Below are 5,271 nucleotides of genomic sequence, written 5' to 3'. Positions count from 1 at the left end.
TCAATCCAAAAGTTCTAATCAACCCACTAATTGAATTAGCAAGAGATTAGAGTCAATGGAAATAATATTAACTAATCACTCTAAATTACCAACATGATTTGGATATTCATGACTTAAGATCACCTAATTTCTCTTTCCAAGCCAAGAATGCTCAAAAATCTACTCTAACATCAAACCAAGAATTTTGTCAAACACTTGGAAGGCATAAAAGGAAAACATAATAAATTGCAAGGAAAGATAAAATCTACAACTACCCAATGCAAGAAAAGTAAAATTCACAACTCAAATCAACAATAAAGGAACATCAAACATCAAATTACATTAAAGGAGATCCAAATCCAACATGAGCATTCATAAAACTAAAGAGAGGCATAAGAGGAAAATTAACACTACAAACTAAGAGAATGAAAGTGTAGAGACAAGAAATTGTAAAGGAAACAAATGAAAACAAGAAATTAAACATAGATCTAAGATGCAAAATAAACCTAAGAACCCTAATTATAGAAAGAAGAGGGAGCTTCTCTCTCTAAAAAACTAACCTACATGATGCTATCCTACAACTAATTGCTCCCTCTTTGCCCAAGCTTGAATTCTGCATGAAATAACCTCAGGAATGAGTTGGATTTGGGCCTGGGAAGCTCAGAAATTGCCCCCAGCATTTTCACTTTAATGAGGTCACCTGCCTGCTGTGACGCGTACGCGTCATGTCACGCGTACGCGTCGCCTGGCGACCTCATCTACACACGTGCGCATCATGCCACGCGTGCGCGTCGATGTATGCACTCCAAATCCTTATTTTTCCATGAATTCTCCACCTTGCATGCTTTTCTCTTCACTTCTTCCATCCAATACTTGCCTTATGAATTTGAAATCACTCAACAAACATATCAAGACATCGAATGGAATTGAAGTGAATTAAATTTAGCTATTTTAAGGCCTAAAAAGCATATTTTCACTCTTAAGCACAAATTCAAAGAGAATTACAAAACCATGCTATTTCATTGAATAAATGTGAGATAAGTTGATAAAATCCCCCAAATTAAGCACATGATAAACCACAAAATTAGGGTTTATCAACCTCCCCACACTTAAACCAAGCATGTCCTCATGATAAACTCAAGAAAGAAACAAAGGGTATCAACATTTATTCAATGCAAACTAACTATTTATATGCAACCTATCTACATGCAACTATCTAAATGAATGCAACCACTTGGTCAAAATAAATCAATTTCCAAGAATGCATATACGAATATAGAGGCTAAAGGTATCTCAATGAGATCAAATCCACAGTTGAATTGAGTTATTAAAAAGATTTTAGAAACTTGCAAGAAAAGAAATGATCATAGGTGAAAACATGTAATTGAGCAATCGAACCCTCACCGGATGTGTATGGGGTTGATTCACTCAATTCTCCCCTAATCATGCTTTCCAAGATTTCTTTTTCATCTAACAATCAACAGTTATTTCATGCATGCATATAAATATCATGAGGTCTTATCCATAGGTTGTAATGGGGCTAGGGTCAAGGTAAGGATGCATATGGTCAAGTGAGCCTGAGATTTGAATCTTTGATTAACTTAAACTTCCTACCTAACCTATATAACAACCTATACAATTCAAAACTAACCTAACTACCCATTCTTCACTTTTTCACACACTCATGCATTCTCTTTTCACTTCACATTTCATATGCATTGATTTTTATTGAACTTCACTTTGGGCATTTTGTCCCCTTTTTATTGCTTTTCTTTTTCTTTCTTTTTCTATTTTTTTCATTATATATATATATATATTTTTTTTCTACATTTTTTCTTTTTATTCTTTTGATGAATTATATACAAAGGTACCAATGCATATGGTTTAAACACAATTAATACATGAGTATGTACCCAATTCCCAAAATTTTCAACAAAAATATAAAAACACACTTTTATCTCTACCCAATGTTCCCAACTCTCCCAAAATTAAATGATAAACACTCTCACTAGTCTAAGCTAATCAAAGATCTAAATTAAGGACATTTATTATTTTTCGCTTTAAGGCTTGTAATGTGCTAAAATTAAGAACAAATGGGTTTAGCATAGGCTCAAAGTTGGCTATCAATGGAAGATAAAAGGTAAGACTATTTGGGTAAGTGAGCTAATTGAAACAATGGCCTCAATCATATAAGTGCACTCATACACAAAATAACGGACATAAAGAATCAAACAAATCAAAGATTACAATCATAGAAAGAGAATAATACACACAAGAATAAAAATAGTGGTTATATGATGTAACCACACCATTAGGCTCAAAACTCACATACTTATGTGTTCTTAGCTCAAAAACATGATTCACAATGTATAATTCAAGCAAGTTCTAAAAAAAAAATTTCTCAATCAATTGGGGTGCCCTATAGATAGAATTTATATATATATATATGCAAAATAAGAAATGCAACTAAAAATCCTAAAAGACCTAAAAATGAGATGCAAAAATGTTGGGATTAGAAATTTGTCACCCAAAAGTATAAGAACCGTGAATTAATTAACTGATTAATTAACGTAAAATAATAATAATAATTAATATTGCCCAAATTAGATTCTAAAAAGTTAGAGCGAGAATTTGAGGATTTAAATATGATTTTTGGACTCAGTAGGTTTTTCTGAGTAAGAAAATGTATTTTCTGCGAAAACTGTAAAAAATTACGAACCGACAGTTGAACCGGTTCAAGTCTGCCCGGTGCTGTATGAGAAAAAGTAAAAACCGTCAAAAACCTTAGAAAAATATTAGAAGTCGAAAACCGGGCGTTAATTTTAAAGGTTTGGCCCGAAGTTGGGCCAAACGGGCTAAAAATACTAACGGGTTAGACCGGGCCCAAGTTGGGCCCAAGCCCAACACTATATAAGTCCCTTTAAGTGGCCATTTCAACCACTTAAACACCACACCAGCAGCAGCAACGTGAAAAGAGGGAAGAGATGTAGGGTTCCAAAAATTTACTATTCATCATCTTCTTCTTGGAGCCATATCTCACTCTCCGGAGCTCCGATTCGCGTGCCGTCAGTTGCCACATGAAGCTTTCATTGAGCTCTTCGAATTAGTGGACAAGGCAACGATTGTTGAAGATTATGCCAAGGAGGCGACTTTGGAGAGAGATGTTCATGGCGGTACCAGTGGTAAAGTTCGTGGGAAGTATGTTCCATCAAGAGGCCAGAATTTCAAGATGGGTAGACGTGTCCCTCAGCGATTCCAAGGTCAAGGGCATATCAAAAAGACTAACCATGACAAGTATCACAGGGCGAGAAGAGCAGGTAAATAGGCGTGGGCTCAACAAGAAGAGTTAAGGTGCCAGAGATATGGAAGATACCATCCGGAAAAGTCGTGCATGGCTGGGTTCAGTGGATGTTACAGCTACGGATTGTCAGGGCATATCTCTAGACGCTGTCCTTACAAAAAGGACCAAGGTGCAGACCGGTCCTTATGACGGGGTTAAGAATCTCCAATTCAAGGTAACGATAACATTGATAATCTAGTTTCAATCACGTTGTGGGGGACTGTAACTTGACTCTTCTTATTAATTTATGATGGAAACAAGAATTTGAAACTAGGAAGATTAGATTAAATGTCAGGCTTAGGACCAGAGTTTAGCTTAGTTTTATTTTATGGGATGTTGCCGTTAAGGTTGGTCAAACTTGGCGTTAGAAGAACTAATAGGAGAGGATAAGTTTGGTGGGAGCAACCAAGTGATTTGGGTTATTAGTGACGACCAAATAGAGTGGCACAGCGGAAGGCGTGATGAAGCATTGACACGGTAGAATTACGAAAGGTGAAATGCGGTAACACTTGAGTTAGGTTTGGCGATATTAAGTAGCAGAATACTTCATGGAAGGAGGGACAGTTGTAGCTAAGGGTTATATACGCTTAGTGGTGAATGCAACACTGCGTGGATTACCGACGGTTGAACAGAGTGACTGTGAAGAACAAGTATCCGTTGCCCATGATAGATAACTTAGTGGATCAGTTGTGAGGAGCTGGAGTGAAGGAGGATAGTAATGGGAGACCTAATACGAGAAAGATTACCAATAAATGCTTGTAACTCGATCTATCTTCCTTTCGTAATCCGCATTGAAATACTTTATTCCTCGATCCTTCTTGATAATCTAATTGAATGTTTCCTAAATCAAATCTCTGTTTACATGTGTCCTTTCACACAACTCGTACTCCTTGATCTGAGCCTAAATCTGTTTTGACCCAATTGAGTGTGAGGGAGATTTCTGTTAAAATAAACTATCAGCAGAGATATACTTTGATTCAATGTGCCTTATTGTTTTCTTCAAAGATTCTTAATTTGAAATCTTTTTTTAGGTGCACTCTAATTCTCGTTCTGGTGCATTTTCTAAATTCCTACAACCCTATTTGATCCCAAAACAATGCATCTTTTCAACTTCTTATGGATGCCCTTCAAAGTTGTTTGCCTTCTTTTGAGCTTGATATTTCTTCGAATAGCTTGATTCCATTTCGACATCGCATGCAATCTTTAAACGTAGCCATCGATACGTTAGTTCCTTTGGACACGAATTATAAATCCAAAGGATGAGACTTTCGAGGGTGCGATATCGCAAGGAGTTGTGAAGCCTTACTTTTACGAATGGCGTTACCTATGACTAAATTGATACCCAAGGATGCTCCATTGACTCGAATGCCGAATTATATTTCCTCCAGAACTTGAAAGAACGATTAGCTACATCATCGGTACTTGTGTTATGTGAACCTCAGGGACCAGTTAAGATCTACGATAAGGCCTCGTTGAAAGTCTTGGAGTGCGTAACGACGTAGCATTAGGAGGAAATGGTTGGTGCGTCGCGATGGTTGAAGCCATACGAAGTGAAATTTTTTACTCACGATCTGGAGCCTGCTGCATTTGTACTTGTGTTAAACATGTGGAGCAATGGGAACTACCTTCTTGAAGATGGAGAAAATTACTCAAGGACTATAATTGGGAGTTAAGCTACTACCTGGGGATAATCACATTTGATTTTAGTTCTCATGTGTAGATCATAAGATAGTAATATGACGTTTGGCACATGGTGAATTATTGAGTGCAGAGGTAATTAGAAAAGGAGAAAATAAGTAAGAATAATGTTAGGCTTGAATTTTTGGATGAGTTTAATATTTGATTTTTAGTATGATAAGTAGAAGTTTATTAGTTGTTTAGGATGTCTAAGGAAGGTTGAATTGTATACATTGGTGTAATTATAGATGAATTGGACATTTAGATGTGGAATA

Source organism: Arachis ipaensis, chromosome B8, assembly GCF_059453495.1.
Source record: "Arachis ipaensis isolate K30076 ecotype BB chromosome B8, ASM5945349v1, whole genome shotgun sequence".
Taxonomy (NCBI): Eukaryota; Viridiplantae; Streptophyta; class Magnoliopsida; order Fabales; family Fabaceae; genus Arachis; species Arachis ipaensis.
This window is presented reverse-complemented; position numbering follows the sequence as displayed.